The 25,918-nt window shown below is 35.6% G+C and overlaps 1 long non-coding RNA gene across 1 annotated transcript; it reads left to right on the top strand.

Annotated features, from left to right (window-relative positions):
- Positions 1–8,124: 8,124 nt before the first annotated feature.
- LOC124418039 lies at positions 8,125–25,370 on the top strand. Its single transcript, XR_006939334.1, has 3 exons — positions 8,125–8,554; positions 8,756–8,980; positions 21,282–25,370. It is a non-coding gene; the product is annotated as an uncharacterized LOC124418039 (long non-coding RNA).
- The last annotated feature ends 548 nt before the right edge of the window (positions 25,371–25,918 follow it).

Here is a 25,918-nt window from a genome sequence, read left to right as displayed (position 1 = left end):
TGTTTGTGTTTTCTGGTTAAGTAAATACGTTTTCATAAAGATCCATACTTAGTCTATTTTACTTAAATGGAACCAGCCATCTACAAATTCATTTACAATTTTTATATCTGTACAAGCAAATCCCTAATAGTAGTAGAAGATACTTTTGTGTCTTCGCGCATCTTTAGAAAGATGAGAGTTTTCATTTATTTGATGCAGATATTCATACAAGGTAAACTGCTTAGGCATATATGGAGCATGTTTTCATGGAAGCTTTGTGGAAACAGGAAAATAATATAATTATACAATAAATTGAATGCTGCAGTTTCAAAATTACTCATGCTATGGTGCAGTGACTAAAGAAGAATATAGGAAGATTGATATTATTTGCTATTTTTGAGCTGCTTTGCTTACAAATTATTTCATTCTAGCTTTATGTGTATTTTAGGAATATATCTTTTGTATCAGACAAGTATCAACAGAAAAAATGTATCTCATCTTCTGAATACCTTTCAAGCTCTTGATATTGAAAGTTATTTGCACTGTTATTAGAGCTTGGTGAACTACTTGCAGGATTTCTTTTTCTTCCGTATATTTAGGCCCTTTTTAGTTCACAAATTTTATATAAATAGGGATTTTATAGTATGTAGAGATTTTCATTTCAAGTTGCTTCCTGTTTTTTATGGGAACAACTTTAATCTTACGATTTGTCATAAATTACCTACTGTAACTATAGTTTTGGTCACTGTTTCCTATTGTTATTCCTTTGATGTCACTGGTTACTTGAAAAAACTTGGTGTTTTTTCTTCTAACTGGATGACTGAAATATTCAGGCAGAAGAGAATAACTTGAAAACGTAAGTATGGTACAAGCACACACACACAGGTGTTTATGCGCTCAAACATTCTGAGGAGTATGTTGTAATACTACTGTGAAAAATAAATTTTCAGTGTAGAGATTTATTAGAGTATTTCAGATGTATAAACTCATACAGTCATTGTTAAAAATTCCTCTGAGCTTAAGGAGAAATTTGCTAATGTTTTAAATGATTATGCAGGTAAAAGACTTTATGGATATCTCACGTAAAAAGTAATGGCTATGAAGCTAGTTAATTGTTAGCTGGGGACTTTCATTGACATGAAAATTGTACTTTCTTGCTTGACAGTGTAAGTGATAATGGCAGAAAAATAAATAAATAAGTAAGAGGCATTGTATACCTAATTTAATTACTTTTTAACAAGTGTTTCAAATAATCTATGCAAATGTGCCATTTTTCTCTAGACCATTTCAAAACCAATATCATCTAAGATAAAACACAGTAAATAACATGTTTATGAATTTTTCAGTGTTGAAGAATGTCATATGCAGTTTAGAGTGTCTCCTCACTACAAACTTAAGTTTAAGATAATAATTTAAATTTTAAAAATCCATCATCTGCTTTTCAAACTTAAACTTTGTGTAGACGAAGTCATTTTCTTGCACTTGGTACTTAGGATTTCATTTGCCTTGGCATCTTTGGGATATGTAATCCCCATCCTTTGCTTCTTTGCTTGTGGGTACCTTGTGAGTTACTTATGCTGCGTCTGCCTTTTGTCCAGCTAAGTTTAACAGTCACTAACCTATACTGTCATTTTCCTCTTTCAAATTCCTTTTGTGTCAAGTCATTCATTCCTCTAGGGCCCTCTTGACTGAGGGCCTTTAACAGCAAACATATAAACATAATAGGAAAGATAAGCCTCCGCTGAGGAAAGCAAGGTAGACCACTGAATTTGTGATATTCTTAAGATTGCTGAATTCTAGATATTAGCAAGGCTACCAACAAAAGAAAAACAGTATATGGATGAGCCAGTGTGTCAGACTGAAGCAGGAAAATTCAAGCTTGAGCTTTTATGTATACACTGAAAATTGTTTGCACTTCTTTCTACTTTGGAGACAGTTCAGCTGGGAGAAGACAAAAAAGTTTAAAAAGAACAGGAGAAAAAGAAGGACCTCCCATGCCCTCAGTGGTCAGTCAGATGCTTTTTATTCAGAAATATCAACTGGCTTAGGTGGCTCTTGTTTGTTTTATATTGAGTTTCTAATGACAATGAGTTTTCTAATACTGAGAAAGCCATTCATAAGGCACAGGGATGTTGCTCTAGAGAGAGAAGGAACTATACTACTAATATTGAACTGTTACTAAGTATTTTGGTGACCACAGCTACCAGAAATGTGTCCTATCAACTCATTTACTTAAAATATTCCACTTCAGGAGAAACAACAGAAAGAGGAATTTGCAGGACAAAACAACATAAAAATCACGGAAGAGACCTATTAATAGAGTTGCATGGTATACTACCTAAAACAGCTTCGCTAAAAATATCAGATTCCAATGTATCTGGTTATTTGGTATCATGAAGCATAAAATAGTGTGCTGCCACTTATGAGAATGCCATATTTGCTCTAGATATCCAACCTAATAAAAATGCTTTCTGCATTGTAATCCAAAAATGATTGGCAGGAATGATTTATCTACCCTGTGCTTGTAGTTTTAAATACAAGTAGAAGGTTATAAAAAATCATGCACAATAAATATAAGGAAGTGCTTATAAACAATGTAAGAGTTTACAGATGCATTTTGTACTATTGTAAAAGGACAAAATAAAAGATGTATTCTGGCATAGGAACTGACAGATTAAAGCTAAAGGACCTAAGCCAAATGGTGAAGCACATGTAGATAACATCATTCTTCACATCCAGGAGGTGGTTACCCTACCTGTGGGGGAAGTGCTGACAGGATGTTTATGTGGTATTGAAGTCAGATATAATTTGGGTAAACGAGGGAAGGAAGAGGGTGTGTAAATAGGAAGTCCCTTAAATTTGTTTAATTTCCTTCATTCTCTTTTTATTGTAACTTTTTTTCATACCTGAAGGGCAAACTTTTATCCGTGCAAGACTATTAAAACATAAAACAAATGAATAGTCTTCATACATCTCAGCTATTTGTATAAACATTCACCTTATTTTTACTTTCTTCTTTATTTACATTGTTTAGGAAAACGTTAGCGGAAACGTCATTGTCCTTTGGTTGTATATATTTATTCCAACTCTTAGTGTAAGTTCACTGAATCTTTAATTGTGAGTTGATTAGTTTTTTTAAAGTATAACGGATGACACTTTATACAGCATTATTAGCAGGACTGTTAAAAGATTCAGTGGAAGACTTATTGAGAATGATTTTAACTCTAGTCACTTAGAAGCTGATGCTTACTGACATATTGCCCTCAAGTAGCTACAGAAAAAAAACATGCAAATGTAATGATAGCTTTGTTACAGACATTGAGTTAGAGGAGAAAAGAGGGCTTTGTAATAATTGCAATACCTATAATGAAATCATATCATCAGTTTATTCCCCATTTCTCCCCCTATTTCATTAATTTATTATTTGAAATATACTACAGAAAAATAAGGAAAGCAAGATGAGAATTTTAATGAATATCTTCTTTTTGCCAGACAAGTATATGGAATGACAATGTGAATAATTTGCTGATTACAATGTGATAGAGCACAACACACTGAATAAGAGTTGTCATATGACCCCTAATGTAGTTCTTTGACATACCATTGAAACTGGTCAAAGGCCTTACTGAATCATAGAATGCTCAGGTTGGAAAAGGCCTTAAAGAGCATCAAGTCCAACCGCAACCTAACCATACTGCCGTACCAACCAACCACTGAATCATGTTCCTGAGTACCACATCCAAGTGGATTTTAAACACCTTCAAGGCATCTGTGGCTCTTCCCTTGTCCACTGATGCAGTGGCACCATAATAAAAGGCCACTAGATTGGTCTAGCAGGATTTGCCCTGTTGAAGTCATGCTGGTTCTCCTGTATCACCTCCCTGTTTTCCATGTGCCTTAGCATAGCTTCCAGGAGGCTCTGTGCCAGCCCCTTATTCTTTCATTCATGCATATATGTTTCTATTTAAAAGAACAGTGCCATAGATGAATGGACAGCACATGTCCCCTACCAGAGGACCTGATTATTAAAAACGAATTCAAATGAACAGTATCTGCAATATCTGAAGTAAGAAAACTGAAATCAGTGAAGCTAGCCATGTAAACAAGAATTTAGAAAATCAGATGCTTTGGGTTTTTTTCTCAACAAAAGGAAAGGGAATAAAACAATAGAATATTTACAGCTCCTTTAGTGAGAATAAATATGCTTTGGCAAGAAGTAGTTTTGCTCTATCTGATTTATCTGGCATGGCAGAAGGATTTACACAACAAAAGACAAAACCATTTTGTAAAATTGAATGCAATGTGTGTTTACAAACTGGACATTTCCTCTTGTCCTTGTGAATAATATACAGATCTTGCATGCTGTTTTAGTTCGCAACACCTGTGATGAATTATTTGTAAATGCAATGAATAACATTACTAGGAACATGTCAAATTATACGTTGATAATGAATTTTTGGATGCATCTGCTATGTAATTGTTCCCAGCGGATGTGTATTCATCTTCACCTGGCATTATTTTCCTGATTTTGGGGTTTGTTTTTTATTATGCATTTTCATTTCTATCATAATTGTTACAGTGATCCCTGTTCCTTTGTTCTAATCAGTTCTTTAATAGTGTTGCACATTCTGAACAAAAGAGGAGGGGAAAACACTAGGCTATTGGCAAAACAAAACACTGGTCTTTATCTGTGACTTTGTAAGTGCCTGCTTGGCCTCAGAAGGTTGGGTGGTGTTGACAGGGACCAGTTGTTTTCCTGAATGTGTCTGCCAGCTGCTCCAGTCATGTGCTCAACAGAATAGTAGGTGAACAAACACTAAAGGCTGCTCTGCTGACAGACAGGTACATGCTGCTTTTACTGAGTACATCTGAGGTTTTTTTTTAAAAAAAAGGTAAATAAAGCAAATTAGTAGCATTAGATGCTATTTTTTTTCACAACACCCTGATACAGAAGTACTCACAATGAAAATATCTGTCATCAGTTTATGGTTTCACTGAGCAATCCTACATTGTGTTTATACAAACTTTCTGTATAATGTACAGTTTATTATCCAGAGGTCATTTTTACTCTGTGGAGTGTACTTGTCTCTCAATAGCAGTAATCTGAAAAAGAGGCCAAAATTGACTGATCAAATACTGGATCTGTGTGGGCAGAACTTAGGCTCTTAGTAAAATTTTACTTGTTTTAATTCAGTAAATCATTTACAGCATCTGCCTGGAATTGTTTTTAATTCTGGAGTATTTGTTCTACACTTTCGTCTGACTCCTACACCAGCACGTACAGCAGCTGACATTTCTCTGTCACACTGGGCAGCAGGCTGCACCACATGGACGGTTTTAGACAGAAAAAAGAACAGACCGGTTCCAGTCTTTTCTAAAGGTTCAGCTTTTTTGTTCTGTGGTAATTTTCAAGAGAACAAATCACAGAACTTCATATCTAGAGTATCTTTATTTATCCTTTTTTTCAATTCAGAGAAAATTCAGGGAAAAAACAACAGCAACAAGAAACCAAACACCAGGTTTTTCCCTGACTGTGAAAAATGTCAGGTGGAAATTAAAAGTGAAAATAAAAATGTAAAAAAACAAATATTTACAAAAAATAAAGCAATAAACGAAAAAATGGCTTCCCTTGAACAATATCCTTTCACTGCTTCTTTCCTTCTCTCATCATAATAACTGGTCTATGGCTGCTATTTAGAAAAATACTCTGTTCTCTTTTGTGGAGGACTGACTTGGAACACACTCTCCGCTAGGCTGCCTGACTTTGAAGCACTCATTGGCTTTTTTTTTTTTTTTTTAATGGATTCTTATAAATACTTGTAGATTGCCACGCTCTGCCTGCCAGTTCCATGAGGTCTTTTTATAATCATTTATAAGAGGCTGTTAAAAAAAAAAAAAAAAATCCAAATATTTGGTTTCCTGAAAGGAGGTAAAATATGAAGATAAAATACAACGGGTCTCTTGAATCAAGTGGGAAATGTTTGTATTCAGAATCATTTTAATCTGTTATTTCCCGAGCGCTTTAACATCAGTCTCCTGGCGTGCAGCACTGCATGCAGCTACAAAGTATACACCTAGATGTTTCTTTAACAGTGGAAGTGAAAAATAAACTTAATCAACAGACAAACATTAGTTTGCATTAATTTTTACAGGACTACAGAACATGCCTTCAGAAACTGCACCATATGAATGCAGATTGTATTGCATTTATTCACATTAAATAATTAGAAAGTGAACATTAAGTTGACAGTAATGTAGAAAAATGTTTATTTATAAGGCTTAATAGCTACAACCATGCCAATACTTTATACGTTGACAGCATCTCCTAAAAAGGAGTATTTTCAAAAACATTAATGAATTAAATGTTAGGGACATATGGAACTAAATTTTTCTCGTTATTCTGCTGGATTGAGCTAAGAAAATGGATGTATGTAACTTCATAGTTACCAGGAAAAAACTGGAAGAATCCAGTCAAACATGAGCTTTTTAATATCAGTGTTTTACAGATGTGTTTGAATAGAATTTGGTTTGTAGCTGTTGTATATGCTTACATTTCACATAGAGATACAATTGTTTTCCTCTTCACTATTACTTTGTGTTCGTAGGTCTAATCTGATGTACAATAATCTTTTTACAGAGATTTGATAATTTACACTCATTTTTCTGTCTGAAATTTGGACTTCACTTGATTATCTCTAAAAATATATAGCTGCTTTATGTTGTGTATTTGCCCAGTCCGCAGCAAATAATAGGCATACATAGCCTATATGTATGCCTATTTATATTTATGTGTATATAAACATGTGTTTATATGCATATATGTATATTTAATGTATATTGTATATTAATGTATATATGTATATTTAATTTGATCATTCATTAGTCTAACATATCTGTTCCTGCTCAGATCCTGCAGGCATCTAACATGAGGTAAGTGAGTATTCTGTTTTTGGTTTGGGATTTCTTCAACTGTCAAGAGAGTTTTTCCCAACCACTTCCAAAAAAAAAAAAAAAAAAAAAAGATAAAAATGAAAATCAAGTGTCTCCATGTACAAAAGCCATAATGAAAAAAATGCCACTTTCTTTGTTATGCTAAACCAATTAAATCTAATTTTTCTTCTGTTTCCATACATAAGCAACAGCTGGACATGCTATCCATGTGTAATTAATTGCTTCCAACTGCCTGTTAATGAAAGTGGTATCTCTTTAAACTAGAGACAAAGCACAACGTGAGCGCATCAGAGCACATCAAGTCTTGCAACATGTTTAACACACTCCAATGTACTTGTTTGTTCAGTGTCTGAAGAGCAGCACATCCCCCTAAAGTCCTGCTGAGACCTGGGCTAGGCTTACTGCAGCTTTGCAGTGATCACTGTCCCCATCGGACGGACAGCCTGTAGAGTATTCCACTGAGATTAACAACAGATTTGAGGTTTGCACCTCAGGGATGAGCGGGTCATACAAATGGCCCCCCTTGCATAACTCCTCAGTGCCAAACACAGCCATCCTCTCCCAGCACAGAGTCATTGCTTCCAAGAAGTTTTTCACCAGTGGAGAGGGACTAATCCAAGCAACTTTTTTTTACCAACTTCTAGCAGTAGTTGAGGTTTCATTAAAAAAAAGATGAATTATGAAATGGATAGTGTAATTGGTATCGTAAGCCTTATGAACCACTTACTCCCTCACTGGATAAGTTAGATGATTTTATTTTAAAAGAGAGCATACATTGAGACCCTTTTGCTAACTGAATTGTGTCTGATCTGGCTTGCTATTAAAATGAGTTTACACGATCCAAAAATGGCAAGATAGCCATGTAGCTCATAGTCAATAATACGTGACATTTTTTTCTTCTTTCTGTTTGAAAATTTCATTATAAAGATTTCGTGTAATCAGTGATTTTTTTTCCAGCTCCATTAGGGAGAAAATGAAAGATGTTTGAGTTAGGGCTGGGGGTGGGGCAGCACATGGAAACAGCTTTTATTGTTTACTCCTGAAGTTCAAAGGAAGTAGTGTGTGTGCCAAGCTTTTGTAAAAGCAAAGAATAAACAAACATTTTTCAGTGAAAAAAATGAAAGAAATTGCAAGGCCTTTTAAAAAGGTACCTTTTTTTTTTTTTAGGTTTAGATTTAAGCCCTTGAGTTAAAGCTTTTAATCTCTTTATTCTGACATATTTTCCTTTATTTGAATTTTCAGGTTTCGTGCTCTGTATATATGTACAGGAGGATAATTTTTAAAACTGTACTTATATAAAAGAGAGGAGACCTGATTCAACTTTTGCATAGACTGATATAAAGTAGAAGTGAGCACATGGAAGACTTTGAAACTACACAGCTGTAAATTTGGAGTAAATGAAAAGCAAATTAGATGTAGAATAAAATCAAGATATGCTAAGAACATCAGAAGAGATGTACTGGCTCAGCCCTGTGGTTGACATAGCCCAACAGTGTCTCTGACAGTAGCACAGGAAACACTATTAGGTACAACATGCAAGCCTAGCAGTTTCTACTATTGACTTCCCTCATACTCCAGCGTCCAGAAGTGGTGCACAAGGGATATTAGAAACTGCTGGGTTCCTGTAAGTGCCATTCATGGACCTGTTGCACTTCTAATCCCTTTCTGAACCTACTCATTCTCTCCGTCCTCCACAGGCTGCTATGGAGGGAAGTTTTTGAAGTATCTCCTCTGTGCACAAGGAATTACTTTCTTTGATAGGTTTTTAAATGGCTCCTTATAGCTTTTACTGAATACGGCTTGTTCTCATATTGTTGTTGTACAGGTCCACATTCAGATTATCCACTAGTGTATGGGAACTGTTGAATCACGGCCTGAACCTCTGATTGATCACCTGAGGCAAGCGCTGAGTCAGCTGCAGGGGCACAGGTGAACGCAATTTCACCTGAGTGACCCTCCTAGACCCCATTTAAGGGCTGACTCCCAAGGCGGACGGCTCTCTATCTGGAGATCACTCCTCTTGGAGCTCTTCTGTGAGCCTAGGACACAGGTAAGATCTTTATTTCATTACTTCTTTGTAATGTGATAATCTCCCTGATCCAATACCTGTTTGCCATACACACTAGTAATGAACCTTCATTATGATTCTCCTCAGCTATCTCTTCAATTCCAGAATTCTTAGCCTGGTCCATCTTCTTGATTACTTTAAATGCCTCCCTATGTTACTCCTCCAATTTCATGGCACCACTTGAAGCATGGAGAGCAGAGTACTAAAAATGTAAGACCACACACAACTTTATATAGCAGAAAATTGTGTTCTCTGTCTTGCTGTAAAAACCTTTTCTAGTGTTGCCCAGTATTTTGTTGTTTTCTTTTGTCTGCTGCTACTTGCCAGAGATGACAGCATGATGGCTTTTCTAAGTTCTATGTATTGAGTTCAGTACCGTAGAGGACAGTTCACATTATTATTTCCAAATACATCACCTTACATTTATCTACGCTTAAGCTCATTTGTTGCATTTTTTATTTTTACCAGTTTTTCTAGAGTTTCGTCAGCTAGTTGGTAATGACTTTCTTCACATAGAAGGGCTTGGTAAGACATGAAGATTTCACTGGGCACTCTCTTCTCCAGCTTGCTGATGTAGATATTTAATAAAACCAGTGCCAGCACTTATCCTACAGGAATATCACTGCTGAAAATAAAATATCCATCCTGCAAAACAAACAAAAAGCCATGTCTTTTGCTTCCTGTACTTCAACTGGTTTTCAGCTCATAAAAGTTTTCTCAGCACTTCTCGTAACTTGGTTTCTTTACTAGCCCTGTCAAAGGCTTTTTGAAAATTAAAATATATTGTGTCCTCTGAATCCTCTTAATTCATGCGCTTTCTGAAATCTTCAACTCTAGCGGGTGAGAGAGACAGAATTTCATGTTATAGAAGTCATGCTGGTTCTAGACAGTTTCTACCTCTGTGCTCATTGATCTCACTAGTTATTATCGAGTCTAAACCCTTAGCAGGAATAGAAGGATATGAGAACAGCTCGGGATTTCTCAAAGGCTTAATGAAAGATCTGTGAAATTTTTTTTTGTAAATCATGTCATACACATGCTCTTTGTAATATGACTGCAGAATGCAGCTTTTTAATATCATAGGCATTATTTATTGTTACAAATTCATTAAGAATGGAAGTTTTCTACTTGCCAGTTTTCATATCCTGCCAGTGAATTATCAATTATTCAATAAACCCTGAAGGAATAAATTGGAATAAAAAGATATGGACATGGAAAGATTGTGTTTGGGTATGGTGCTTCCTCTGTGCACTTGAGGTCTTCACCAGAACCCAGTCCTTCTGCGTGGTACAAGAACTTTGCCCTGGCAGCCCTCATTTCTAGAAAGGCATGGTAGCATATTGGTTTCAGCTTGATCAATTTCATCCAATTTTTTACTGTAATAAGAGCCTGAAAAAAGAATAGAAAATTGTATTCACAAAACAGTATTCCAAGTTAAGTTTACCGTTAGAGCCTACAGAGCTTTTGCCTTGACACTTCAAACACCGAGATCAGTCTTTCTCCATTAGCACAAGCAGCAAGATAAATTTCTGGTCTTTCCTGTTCAAGACTGAAATGCTGCTCGTCTCAATTCTTCACTTAAGCTAAAGAACGTGATCAATATTTTGGTAGTTTGCATGTATCTATTATGAATGTATTAAATACATTACATATGCACAATAAAAATATACTCACTCTCTATAAATTCTATTCTATGTACACATATAAACCATTGCAATTTAGTTATTTACTGTGTACTAGAAGAGCTATAAAATGCCACTTTCTAAGAACACAACTGAGGCTTAAGTCAGCACTTTTATGATATCATCTGTACTGGGAAAACATTAAGGGCTCAATATTTAATAAACATAATAAACATCCCCATGAAACAAATTGTTCATAAACTACCTGTTTAATTTTTCAGGGTTCCTGAACCACATATTTTCTTATTAGTTGTGAGCCTGCTGGGTTGCAGGATAGATAGGGCCTGTCAGGGATAGAATATAATGTAGCGGTTTTATGAATTATTTCTGTGAGGAAAAGCCTATTACAGCTGACAAGAGGATGATGATATTAGCCCATCATCATTCAGATGGCACCACCCTTCCCCCTTTCATCCATCAGACCTCTTGTATGGAGGCTGAAAGCCATACAGTCTTTGCATAGCCAACACAAAGACAAATACTGCTCTTTTTCTGCGTCCATGAAACATTTAGTATTTCATTTTGAATCATGGCAGATGACAGTAACAAATGGCCTAATGAATCTCCCTTATTGTCCCTTGTGAATCTGAAGATGAGCTAAGAGTAAAATCTCTGTTTCTTTTTTTGGACATGCTCATTTGGGATTGAGAAGCTTTTGCTGCATTTTAATAGTATTCTGTTACTGAAAATTGGTCCAGTAAACAAACAACTTGCAGACCACACCACTATAGACCATTCTTCACCCTGCACATGGCAAGTATTATTTGGGGGAAAGTACTTCAACCAACTTTGGCACAATTATTTAATACAATGTACATATGTAAAAAAGCTTTATAAAAACAAAAATAAAACCACATAAGGAAATTCTGTGTAAGAAAACAATAGTAGCACATCAGTGGGCATAGTAATACACGAGCAAATTGCAGACCTGTTTTTATCACCTTTCTGTTTTATTTAATAGCAATACACTAATGATGTCTGCAGTTGACAGCAAGAATGCAGTATTGTCTCCGTTAATGTAAAAGATCTGATAGTGTAAACAATTCTTTAAAAGTGGTAGTCACTAAAAAAATCATTACAGGATACAATATTCCTGCCACAAGGCTTTGCTCTCCTCTGCCCAGTTTCATGTAGCTCCAGTACCTCAGCACTGCTGCCCCTGTACCTGCAGCATGCCTGGGTTCCACCCCCCACAGTGCCAGGCGCACCCTGTGCTACCTGACTGTGCCCAGACCCAAGTCAGAATAAGGTGCATGCTTCCAGCGTGCTTCAGTCTCTTTTCAGTGGAAACCTAGACAGGCACGTATAGAGGGAGCTCTCCTGTTCTGCAATAAGGTGATTTGGATGGTTAGGAAGCTAGGACTATGAACTGCATCTATCCTGCAACATGGATGCAGGAAGCCTTATGCTCACCAGCCAGGTTTAAGCTTCATTCTGGCCCTGAGATGTTCTGCTGTTCTGTACGTGCAGGCATATCATGACTGGTCACAGGGGGGCAACCTCTTTGCTCATTCTTAAGAGCTGCTATATCCATTTCATGGATGTATATAATGGTGGCAAGGTCGTATTTGCTCCCTTCTACTTCAGAATGTCTTCCCTTCTATTTATCTCACTTTCCCCCCCCCCCCTTTTATCTGATTACTTCTATCCCCAGAACATTATGATTCATTGAGCTTTGTCCTTCTGTAATGTCTCCCTTGATTCCCTTTCAGACAACAAACAAGTTTTGCTTTCTTGAAGAACAGAGCAGTGGAACAACAAAGACTCCTTTTCATTAATTATGAAAACTTGTGAAAGTAATTCAGCAAAATGTGCTTGTTTTGTTTTGCCAGGGACACTAACAAAATCATCTTGCTTTATGTATGAAACTTTTTGCACAGATCTGTTTGTATCTACTGTAGGCATGTGCATTTTTGACGTGACAGATCATAATGGCTCTTTTAGAGCCATTACAGTTACTAAGTAAATCCTTCTTAGTTCAAGTACATATAATTGATTCCCATAGACTGTAATAGCTCCAAAACCAAGGCAATACCCTTACCAAACATAAAAGCAGTGGCAGGACTAATACATAATAGCAGTCAGTTTTTACCACCATGATAGTAGAAAATGATGCAGTGCTAACAACATGCCTTTTTTTATTTGCTGATTTTTTGGCACAGTACAAGGGCAATAATTCCATGGTATTACAGTGGTATCGTTCCTGCATGCTACTGGTAAAGCTGTAAATCCTCAGGTATCACAGCAGTCATCTCAGTATCCATATAGAAAGCAAATTAAGAGCTTGTCCATTCAACTTTTATGCATACTAATATTCCTATATAGCTGACTGGGATAAGTGCCAGAGTAAGGTTATTTTTCTTTGTAAATTAAGAAAGCAAAATAAATAAATGAACAAATAAACCCTACAAAATACCCAAGCAGTTTTAAAAATCTTACCACAAGTTACAATGCAATAGTAATTTAAGCAGCATTTGGTACACTTTGAGCTCCAGTAAAAGGGAGAAGAACCTTAGGTATGCTCTGCAGCCCTCTCCTGTAGCTGCAGGTTTGTATTGGTCTGGAAGAATTTAGAAAAATCCTTTCCAAAGCATCTTTGCAAGCAGTGGAAATACAGATTCAATAAACAGCGTGAACAGTATTCAATAATACATCCCTGCCTTCCTACTTCATAAGGGTATACATATGAACACAGATGACCAATGACTGTAAGAGGAAGGAGAACACCAAATGCTAGATTGACAGGAAGAGCCATTTTCTTCTCTCAAGTTCAGGACATGGATGGAGTACAACAAGAAATTCCCCCTTCTCTCTCTCTTTTTTTTGTTTCTCTCTTTTTTTCTTTGTGGACTTTTGAAGAAAGGACAAGTTTTAAACTTTTTGTTGTTGTTCTGAAAGAGTTTATATTACAACAGAAAAAGGTGCTGTATGCTTCAAGGAGCTGATGTACCTCTGTAAAGAAGTCTCAGTGGAGATCATAGAAATTTCACGTGACTCCCATATGTTAATAATGTCTTTGAATATAAAATCCAAATTAAAAACTGGAGCTGAATAAAATACTTTTGTTAAAAGTAACATTTTGAAATGCTGTCAGTAACTATCATAAATATTTGAGAAGTTAATATTTTAATCTTCAACTATAGCTCTGAAAACATTTTTAGTGACAGACAGTGCTTCATTAATAGAGTTCTGTATGTCTAATTGCTTTAGGCAAAGTGGGTTGCATTATTTTGACACATGACATGCAATTAGTACATGGTCACACGGCTAAAGGAAGATTTTACACCTTTTTTCCTTCTAAATTCAGAGAAGATAATTAGCATATTTTTTCTGCTTAGAATAATCATCAGAGCCTTAGATCAGAAATTGCCTAATGAGGTAAAATTCCAGTTGTTGACATTAATACATGTGACATTTTTTTTTTCAGTTGTAAAAGTAAACCTACTGCTGCCATTTCATTTACTCTTTCCAGCATGTTCTTAAGATTCGATTATGTTTTTCTTAGCATGAAGCTGTTGAATAATCATATCTTTTGAAAAGAGAAAGATGAATGGTGTTTTAATATTTCAGAATATTTGCTTGATGTTGATATTTTAAGAAGGTTAAATTTGGTTATAACTTGCAACCATCCCAAGTAGATTTCTGTTGTCTTAACACACAATTTAAATCGCAATCACAATATGCATGCTCCTTGCTTATGAACATTTTTCATATATTATACAAAAAAAGGAAATTCATTTTGCTCAGTTATAAGGCCAACTCCATAGGCTATGCATAATGCACCTATAATGAAAGTATATTTTGCATAAAAACATATTTTGAATATTTTGTGTTGAAGAAATAATGAAGATTTATTACAAATAAGCTGATGTAACAAAATGCACTCTGAATACAGGTGTAAGCCTCTTCCCAGAAAAGAGATTTTGAATTTTTTTTAAAAAAGAACTGTATTAGGTATTTTTAACAGATTTTTTTTTTCTTTCATTCTGACCAAATGCACATCACCACATTTATGCTTAGTCTCTAAGGAACACATTTATATGGGACAAAGAAAGTACTCTTAATTTTCATTTCTTCCTTCCTATTCAGTTAAACTTTCCCCTTAAAAATTTGGATGGTATCAGGTCTGGTTGCCCTGTCCATTTTTTTCTGGATGTTAATTATATTAAGTATGGATACACAGTGTAGGATATACAGGGAGGTTTTTCAGAACTACATCAAACACTCAGTGCTACTCATAAGAAGGGCAGAGCTAAGCATGAATAGAACAGAGATTTTGAATTATTATTATTTTTTTCTTACTTTTAACATCCTGTAATTCATTTAAGTACAGATAACAAAAAAGCAACAGCATGGAGAAGACTTTTGCCTCATTCCAGGTATTTGATATTTACTAGGATTTGAGCAGCAATAGAGTTAGTACTTAACATTTTCAGAAAATATAGAAGGCAGAGACATTTACCTTTGCTGGTTTGTTTGTTTTTTTTTATCCCACAAATTGAGAGGTGAATGTATTAAAAACAAGCTTGCTAATTCCTCATGAAGGATGAGCTTGTGATTATACTGACCTGGCTATTTCGCAGACTTCACAGAAGACCATTGTGTTTCAAGTATTGATGTTATTTACACCCCAGATTATTCTTTCCCTGTAATTTGGGTTTTATTATTAAATTAATTAAAAATTAGCAAGATTAATGTAATCATAATCTTTTCTTCAGCATAGCTGTCCTTGGCTTTTGTTTCCTATGACTATTTGCTTTGAGAGCAGGGATTCTTTTAACTTCCTTTATTATAATTTCCAGCTTCTCCCTACATGATTTTACCTCTTCTTAAATGATGAGCAGTTGCTGTTTTAAAGACTCCTGACAACTTGCTAGTCCACCTTGCAAGACCTCTGTAAAAACACAAACAAATAAACAAACAAAAACTCTACCTCTAAAAAGTAAATGAAAACTGTGCCCACTTCAGATCAGCATTCACATGTGTTGAGGACCAGTGAAGAAAGGTAGGAGTGTATATTTAAAAGAAGAACAAGAGATACTGTTGGAAAGAATGTAACAAGCCAAAACACTACAGTTAAACATATGTCAACAACTGGAAAGGAACAGAGTAAAGTCTTTTCTGTCACCAGCTTCACTTCCCCTTTTTAACTCATTTCCAGAGAATAATGCAGAGCTCAAAGTGAAACAAGTATCATGCTTTTGTCTGGGACAGAGTTAATTTTCTTCGTAGTGACTGGTATGATGCCACGTTTTGAATTTTGGAGAAACTATTGATAGCATACCAATATTTTAATTGTTGAGCAGTGCTGCGTGGAGCCAAGGATGCTTCAGCTTCTCATACTACCCTGCCAGTGAGGGAGAACTGAGCGTGCACAAGGATCTGAGGGAGCAACCATGACAGCTGCCAAAGGGATGTCCCATACCACATGATGTCTAGCTGAATAACAAAACCAAGGGATTAGGCCAGGGGAGGGCTGTTGCTGATAGGGAATGTCTGGGCTTTGGTCAGTGGATGGCAAACAATTGTGCGGCACATCACTTGTTTTGTGTATTTATATTTGTTATTTTCACTTTCTTTTCTATCTAATTATCTTCTCAACCTACAAGTTTTACCTTTTTCTTGTTCTCTTTCATCCTGTTAGAGAGCAGTGGATGAGTGCATGTGCTGTGCTGAGCTGCCTGCCAGGTTAAACCACTATAAGAAAGAAGATGAAGAGAATAAGTAGCCAAAGTCCATTGGTGGCTACCAATGGTAGGGGTGAATAGTGGTGGGGGTGAAACCTCCACTTTTGAATCAGAAGCTGCTCGCTCTTGTGACTGCCAGACATGTGGAAGATATGTTCCTCTAAGATATGACTTCATATATGCGCTTACTTTTACTCTTCCCTTATCATCTGTTCTGGTTATTCATCAGGTTGATGGATACGTATTCCAATCCAATCTGACTGGCATCCATAAAATAGTATATTAAAAATGTTTAGAGATAAATTTTAAAGTCTTAATCAGAGTTGGTAAGCTTCACATGAGGACATTTCTGTTCTGAACATTTGATATGTAGGATTAGTTTATTAACATCTTCTGTGCTTTGCCATAGGGTATTCATGCACCACTGATGCTATGTGTTGGATAAAAGAGAGCTGAGAGAGCTCATGTTGCTGATAGGTAGATATACCAATGACTGTACATCTTCCACTGCATTTTGAGTTATGTTGTGCTGCTGTCCAAAAACTTGTGCTGATAAGAGAAAAAAAAAAAAAAAAGTTTTCTAAGCTACATTTATGGTTGCAGTGAGACTGTGACAGTGAAACTTAGTGGCAAAATGCAGTAATTCAGCAGCAAGTCAAAAAGAAACCAAATATCCACAGATTATATAACACTGCCACAACTACTACATCATAGTGTAACAGTGAAGATTGGCAAGTAGCAACATGTGAGAAATCAGAAAAACCCAAGAGGGTGTCTTTGACATTTTTGTTTAAGAATATGTTCACTGATGTTTTTCACTATGTAAAGGCTAGAGAGACTAAATAAAACAGATTAAAAATTCATAGACTAAGCCAAGGCAGAGAAAGATCCTCACAAATAAATAAGTATTACTGTAAATCCTCAAAATTGCCTGAAATTAAAATTAATACATACAAAAAAGGTTTACTTCAACCAGGTAGACATTTAAAAATATCTATCTGATCAATATGTTTTAGATGGTATTCAACCAGGACCATGATATAAATAGATAGGGTTTCTTTTTATAGTGTTATTTTGGATCCATTATTCCTCATTCTCTTATTATTGTTACTGGTATCAGTAGGTAGATATTTGAAATTAGAGCTAAGCAAATAACTGAATGTTTTGGTTCACTAACACAACTGAAAAAAATGGAACTGGGGGAGGGAACGATCATTTTAGATTGACTAGGAAGGGTTGTTTGTTTCTGGTTCTTATCCATACATAGATCAAGCAGGAGAAAAATTGTTTAATTCTCAGGTTGTGTCGTTATTTTGGTTTTTCTAAATGTATGAATAATAACTGACACAGAAATGTAAAATATTTCTTTAAGAAGCTTTAAGTGATTTTTTTTCATTTCTTCTCATTTTTGAATTTTCCCATTGCTGCATGAAACTGTCCTCTAAATTTGGCATCACTTTTACAAGCATTTTACAAGTACTTTTTTAGTATATATCTTTAGTTTTTTATCCAATGTAGTAAATTATCACAAATGTTTGTTGGGTTCTCCTTGAAGAATACAGGGATGCTGTCTGGACATGCAGAGATGGGATCAGTAAAGCCAAGGTGCAGATAAATCTGAACTTGGTGAGGGATGTGAAAGATAAGAAGGGGTTCTATGGGTACATTGGTCAGAAGAGACGAAGTAGGCAAAGGAGAGTGTATCTCCTCTGATAAATAAGGGAGAACTGGCTTAAATATATGTGGAGAAGGCTGAGGTACTCAATGAGTTCTTTTCTTCAGTCTACACTGGCTGTCAAACTTCCCACTTTTCTCGTGTCCCTGAACCTCTAGGTGAGTGCTGTGGGAGTATAAGAGCAGAGAAAATCAGGGACTGCCTCATGAGAGTGAATGCATACAAGTCTGTGGGTCCAGATGACATGCATTTCAGAAGGGGCTGGCTGGTTTGGTTGCTGAGACACTCTCCATCATATTTGAAAAGTCATGGCTGTTAGGTGAAGTCCCTGATGTCTGGAAAAAGAGAAACACCACTCCCATTTTTATAAAAGAGAGAAAGGAAAACCCAGGGAACTGCAGGCCAGTGAGCCTTACATCTGTGTCTGGGAAGATCATGGAGAAGATCTTTGTGGAAGCTGTGTTAAGTCACATGTGAAAAGAGAATGTGATCCAGGAGAGCCAGCATGGTTTCACCAAGGGCAGATCATGTCTAATCAATCTAGTGGCCTTCTACAATGAAGTGATGGCATTGGTGGGCAAAGGAAGGGCAACTGATGTCATTTACTTGTACTTCTGCAAGGCCTTTGACATGGTCCTGCATTACATTCTTATCTCTAAATTGAAGAGTCATATCCCTGGGACATATTAGGGTGGCTCTGGGAAATGCAATAATATCTCCTTCCTCTTCCCTTTCACAGTTCCAGGAGGCATGTAAAAGAGGCACTAGAAGCATTGAAACACATGAAAGGCATTATACCTGCACTATGACCCTTTTGGTCAGCTATATTCTGGCACAAAAAAAAGCAATGCTGAATTGTAGTTTTTTGTGATCATATATAAACACTTCCCAGAATTATGATCAGGCTATCTTTAATGTACTTGCATATTTTAGCCTTTTGAGTAGAAAATTAGGTGTGGGGGGAAATAGTGCAGATGCTTTTCTGATTTTCTAGCTTTGATGACTTTTTTCCTTGACACCATTCATTTTAGGTTCACCACATGAATTTCTGTACTCCCAGGTTAATGCACAGGCTGTTACTCCATTACTGGTGTGGCAAAACTTCTTTCAGTGCCAGCTAGAATTTCATTTCAGGAAAAATTTCAGAGGACTCTGAGACTAAAATTAATCAGATTGCTTAATCTGACTGCAGATATCATACATTGCTTTATGTATATGTTCTCTTTATATTTTAAGAGAAATACAAAAAAGTTTCCCTTCCAGTACTTGTATTGTTGCTCAAAAAACTTTCTACATGTGTTTAGCAAAGACAAAATTAAACATTCATCTGAATACACTGTCTCTCAGCTGCCTTGCTGATAAGCTCTTCAGCAGAAAGATTTCTGCAATATCTATTATAACATGTATATGTCACTTTATTATTTTAGGCTCCCATGGTTTATCCCAGATTATCGTCTTGGTTTCTTTCTTCTTTATCTTGATTGTTTTCTGAATTTATTTTTCTCTTATCTTTTACTATGAGAATCTACTTTCTTTCACAGCCTCTTCTACACAACCTGAGCAATCCTATTTTACAATACCGGGTTGCAAATTTTTACTGAAAATGATTCTTATGAAGCAGATTCTTACCTCAGTGTATTATTTGATGCCTACATCCTGTTGCATAGATACATCCCATAAAACAGAAAGATGCAAGGGTACTGACTAGGCAAGGGCTCAGAAAAACAGGGACTTGTATAGAAAGATGGGAATTGAAGCACTCTCATGAAATTTTAGAAGAGCTAAAATATTATTGTTCTATACAAATAGATGAACTAAATGTAAATAGGTGCATACTGCTGGACTCCAACTGACATTCAGGAGAACAAGAAATACTGCAGATGTATACACACCAGTAAAGAAAGTGTCCTTTGGCAGGATACACTAGTATATTGGAGGAAAAAAAAAAAAGTGATTAATCAATCTGGGAGACATACAAGCAAGAAAAAAAGGCATAACATCATTAAAAAGAAATGAAATGTTTATACTAGTTCTATCATGAGTTTGAAGGTAAAAAAATCAGTCAGCAATATAATTTCAGTTTCTTGTACCATGTTTTGATTCTGATTTGCCACAGTTGTTAAATAAAATTAGGTTGCAGTTACCTCAACCAGAAACACAAAAAGGTTATGATTTTTTATTTCAAAAGTCAGAACTTATAGCTAAAGGGCCTATTTTTCTCTGAAAGAGCACATATAGCACTAATTAAGGGTAATGGAAATGACATGCGTCCACTAAAGGAAAAATGTAAAATTTCATTAAAATATTTGTTAGTAATAATAGCAGCTATTAAGGAATAAAATCTCAATTTCACAGAACTAGGTCATGGCTGATCACTTTTTGTATTTAAAAAAAAAAAAAAGTCTTTTTAATAGCAGTAAGAAGAGTAGGAAAAAAAAAAGTACATTTCACCCACAAATAAATATAGTATATTTCAGATACTCTCAGCCATTTCTGAAAAATAAAATATATTTGAGTATGCTACAGATACATTGTTATAGCACATTCGGTCCCTCTATCTTCGACTTCACAAATTTATTATTTTTCATCTTTGTATAATACAGTATTCATTATTGTAATTAATTAGTAAGATAAAAAATCACACAAATATTTTTAATAATTCAGTTTGTCTTAAATGCTTAACTGCTTGCTCAAAGCATCAGTTAAGAAATTTTCTGCATTCAGTTTTTAATTTTACTGTAGTTGTCACTTGGAGAAATACAAATGCTTGAAGCAAGAAAGTTTCAGTTAGCTCATTTTTAGTGTTTATTTTGTAATACATACCTTGTTTAAAGGATGAATGTGAAACACTTTGTAACTAGGCACTTGAGAAGTTTTTGAAATACAACATTTCAGTAAGTAAAAAGTTTTCTTATAACCTATATATAAATTATTTACTTCGATCGTTTGGGAAACTAGCCATAATTATGATGACTATTTAATTAAAGCTTTTCAGATCTTGACAACAATGCTAATAAAGCAAATGAGGAGATACAAGTAGTTGATCTTAATTGGAAGAGATGACATTATTTACAGGAATAAATGACGGTAGATTATCTCACATTCATAATTATCAGTGATGGGCCTACTTCAAAAGATGTTGTGGTTCTTATCTGCTTTAGCTGAGTTCCCCAAATATACGTATTTATTCAGACTTTACGTGTCTATCTGAATTGTAAATGTACCAATTTTTCTTACAGAAAGCAGCTGAGTTGCTTCATGGACCTGAATGCGTCAGTGACAGAACAAGAAAAACCTTTTATATCTGCCATCCAAGCAATCTCTTCCCCTTTTCATCTTTCAGAGCTGTAAGCTCTAGCCTTACAGCTTCTCAGTGAAGAATATATTTGATTATCTGGAGCAAACGATGGCTGGCTGCTCGATAGGAATACACTGAGCATCCATATCCTCTGAAACCATATGTCTGTACCTTGCCAGGTGGAGCTCCATGTGTCCTTGAGAGTACTGATATCTCTCTGTCTCCCAGACCTGGCTGACAAGCCTAGTACATCAAGAACAGTGCCTTATAGTTCCTGGCATCCAATTATCTCCTCTATAGCTATGCCAAATGTGAACAGAGGTCCAAGAGATGCCATTGAGTCAGTATTTGCAAAATGAACTATTTCCGTTGTACTTTCAGATTCAGGAGAAAAGAAACATATGTGGTTATTTTTTAATTCACAAGCACAACTTTATGCTGTGTGTTTAAAAAGATCCTGAAAATGCATGTAATAAAACAAATAGTACCCTTATCTAAGCACTAGCTGAGACTGCTGCACAGTGAGAAGCGTGTGTCTCAGTCTGTTTCAGTCTTTCTCCTAACAAAGAGTTTACAAGATCCTGTAAGAGTGGACTGCTCTTTGCTGGGCAATTTGGGGTAATTAAGATTTTTGGAGTGCCATCATAGCGAATCTTGTTTTGTGAAAGGCTTTGTGCCAGCAGGGTAAAAGGCACACTAGAACTGAATACTGTCACTGTTTGTGGACTACCTGAGGGTATTACAGGAAAAAGGAATGAAGCAATTTGAATTTTCATATTTTGGAGTGGATACTTTGTTCCCCATACTGCTTCTCTGAAAATAAAGCTTGCATTGATCAGTAGGTACTGTGAAGGGAATCTGAAAATAACATTGGGAACATATTTTCTGCTTGGAATGGATATGACTCTTCTCCTTAGGACACCTATATACTCTGCAGTGAATCACAGCAGCAGATCAGGAGGAAATGCATTTACTCTTCTTTAGTCTCACTGATGACTTTGGTAATAGTTATACTGTTTCTGGAAATCTGTGGTGATTTTCTCATTAAAACTTCTTACATCAGGATAACCTCATCATTTTGTCTTCTTTCAGTCCCAGTTGTTCACCTCTTGCTTGATGGCATGCAAAGACCTGGAGGAGTGATAGTAGCAGTGCTGATGTTTGATAACTAGTGACATAGTAGCAGTGAACTGTGGCAAGTCTATTACAAAGAAAGAAGTATCATTCCCCTCCCTCTACTAATTTTTCCCTTCTTATCTATCACTTTCTAAACTGCATATATGGAATTTTGATTTGTACTGAGGAACTCCTGCATCTAACAAAAATTGGGCATCTAGGATAATAATGTCTCCAATAGAAGACGTTGCAGCTGAAATTAAGGTGCAATTGCTACCTTGACTTGGTTTATGATCGTGTTTTAATAAAAAAAATCCTGAGAAAAATTGTCCGTGCAAGGAGATAACAAAAGAAAAGGTCACAATTCAGCCTATATATGCCTAAAAGCATTCTCTTATTCTAGTTCCAAATAAATAGCAAGCAAAATGCTTTGTGAATGACAATCAAGCCAATAAGTTATAATCCTAACAAATATGCATATAAAGCAAGATCATTTTTTAAAAAAGTGATGGATCTATGGACATTGCTCCCTCTCATTTTCCTTATGGGACTATCTCTTCTTTAGTTCTTCAGAGTCAATTGATTTCCATCCAAGGAATTTGTATGCCTCCTGCATGTACATTTTTCTGTGGACTGCATTATTGTTTCCCAAACAGCTTATCATATGCTATTTATCATGGGAATGACTTTGATAACTTTGTGTGGGCTCCAGAGACCCTCTCTTCTGATGATTAAATCATGGTCCCTACTGCATTACCTCATATTCATGATGAATAACTTCATCCATCAATTATTGCACAACTATTTTCATATCATGTAATAATGATATGGACTTTCCACACCATCTAAAACACAGTGTATAGCAAACAAACCTGCTATCAGCTAAATATGAAAATGAAAGAGTAGAGCAGTCAACAGCTGTGGCATCCATAAATGCACAATCAGTAGTTAAACCACTGTGAGAAATGACACACTTTCTTCCACAACCAGCAATACTGTATAGTGTATTATACAGGAACAAGACAAATCAAAAAGGTGCAGCATGCAATAGCACTAAATGCTACAGCCATTTGCATCTTATAAAAATCTTCTAAGTCTTGTATTGCTTGTAGAGTTACATCATTATTTTAGATAAACAGTCGTTAAAATATAAATTTGCTGTAGTGGAAATGCTGAGTCAAGGCCTGAAACAGTGATTGAGCACCTGGTGGGAAGGCAGAGCCAACCCAGGGGAGCTCAGCTGCATGCAGCGCACCTGAGTAATTGGAAGGGCTGGAGCCAGGATCCACCCCTTCCCAAACCTCATTTAAATGTTGGCAGTGGAGGTGGGGTCTCTTATTAGAGATCCTGTGTACCTGAGGACTTCTAAGGGTAAGCAGCTTTTTGTTTTTGTTTCTACAGCTGCTGCATTTGAGTTTATTCTCATGTGCTGCAGCCACCCCACTGTTATTGTCCTACTTTCCACCATTTTATAGCGTTACTTTTGCAAAATGACTTTTACAGGGCTTAGATTCTTTTTGCTATGTAGGTTTTCGTTTACTAGTTCTGAGTTAAGAAGCAATTTAGGAATGGTTTCACACAATTACAGAAATTCTGGCTTGACAGACTATTAGCAATACCTAAGCCGTTCCTCTAATCTCCAAGTGACCTGTTCTAATGAACTATCCTTGATGCAAAAACTGTATCCCAAAAATATTTAGCCTAAAACTCCAAACTTGCAGGTTAGTTCCTTATTTTCTCATACAATCTGTCTTTACAGATCATCTTTTCCTTATGGTGTCCCATTTTCTTACCCCTTTCTGGAGTTTCTACCCCGCCTTTGTTTCTTTCCTATTTTTAACCTGTGCTACTCAAAACAGAATATATTATTCATGTTGCAATCTCTCTAGTGTTTAGTAGAGAGCAGTATTTACTTCTGGTCTTACATTCAACTATTTTACTGGTATGTTAAAGGGCAACTTTTTTTTTTTTAGAGTAGAATTATTCTGTTTGTTTGCTACATATCTGTAGCCTATCGCTTCCAGTTACTACCTCATTTCTACTCATGCAGTCAAATTGGGGTAGTGGGGAGAATATCTCTACTTTGAAGTTATTCATATTAAATTATATCACATGATTTCAGAGTCTTCTTGCAATTTACTGCTCCGAAGTCTAACAGTATTTTCCAAAAAATTTGAAATCCTTTTCAGTTTGATGCCATTTTCAAATCTTACAATACACATTCTATTCACTTGTTAATGAAATACAAATGTTTGATTAGCAGGATTAATGGTTCTTGCAAATTAACCTTATTAAGAAGAATGCAATTGATTATCACACCACTGTGTAGATTGGAATTCTGTTTTCCTTCAACAGCCTTTTAGAAGGAATTTAATTCATACATATTCCTATGCTTACATATGCTGCCTTGATTGCTGTAGCACCCTACAATGAGCAGTCCTTGTCCAGAAGCCCTATGTGTTTCATGCCTAAGGGGTTAAGTTTAATAGCACAATGATGTTGAGCCTAGCACCACTGCATCCATTAAAAACAGTATCTATATTTTAGTAGGTGATAGCAACAGACATAATACTTGTCATTGATTTTATAGGTTGAGTTTGTATCATAATATATTGACATTGTACTTTTATACAAGACTTGCTTCAGGGTGTAGCTGCATTCAGCACTGAATAACAGGCTAATAAAAACTGTAGCAGAAACAGCTTTACGACCCTCCATTGACTTGTGTTTTACATTGTATTATCTTATTGCAGACATCTGAATTAAAGGTTAACAAACACTATTTAATGGGTTGTCTGAATGAATGTACAGTACATGAATACATGCCTAGCAATGTCTATCAGTTATCACACTGTACATGCATTGTGATTTGGGTGAAGACAAGACTGTAAATGGGTGATGGCTCCTGACTGACTCTTTTTAGTAGTATGAAATAGCACATTTTGTTATACTTTCCCCAATTAAGTGCATATCTACCATTAAAGCAATCTGTCATCATTTTAACAATGTCATTAACTTCTACAGTGTCTCACGGGCGCTTTGTTCTTCCTTCAGAATTAGCAGCACATACATTTATATAGAAACTTCGAAATGCAAAATAGGGAAAACAAGTTTAAGGAGCCATCATCTGTAAATTACATAAATAATAAAAAAGTGGTTACTGAGGAAATGTGACTGCTTTAAAAAGAAAAAGCACAAAGTACTTAATCTGCAGAAATTGTACAGTAATAAAAATGTACTAACCTATAAAAATATAAATTATTTTTCTCTCTCTGGTAATTATAAGGAAATATGGTTTACCATACTATAAAAATGTACTAAACCTATAAAAATATACTAAATTATTTGTCTATCTATAGTAATTATCAGGAAATATGGTTTACAATAGAACAAAATGTACTAAGCCTGTAAAAATACACTAAATTATGTTTCTATCTATAGTAATTATTAGGAAATATGGTT

Source organism: Gallus gallus, chromosome 5 (assembly GCF_016699485.2).
Source record: "Gallus gallus isolate bGalGal1 chromosome 5, bGalGal1.mat.broiler.GRCg7b, whole genome shotgun sequence".
NCBI classification, from domain to species: Eukaryota; Metazoa; Chordata; class Aves; order Galliformes; family Phasianidae; genus Gallus; species Gallus gallus.
This window is presented reverse-complemented; position numbering and strand designations above follow the sequence as displayed.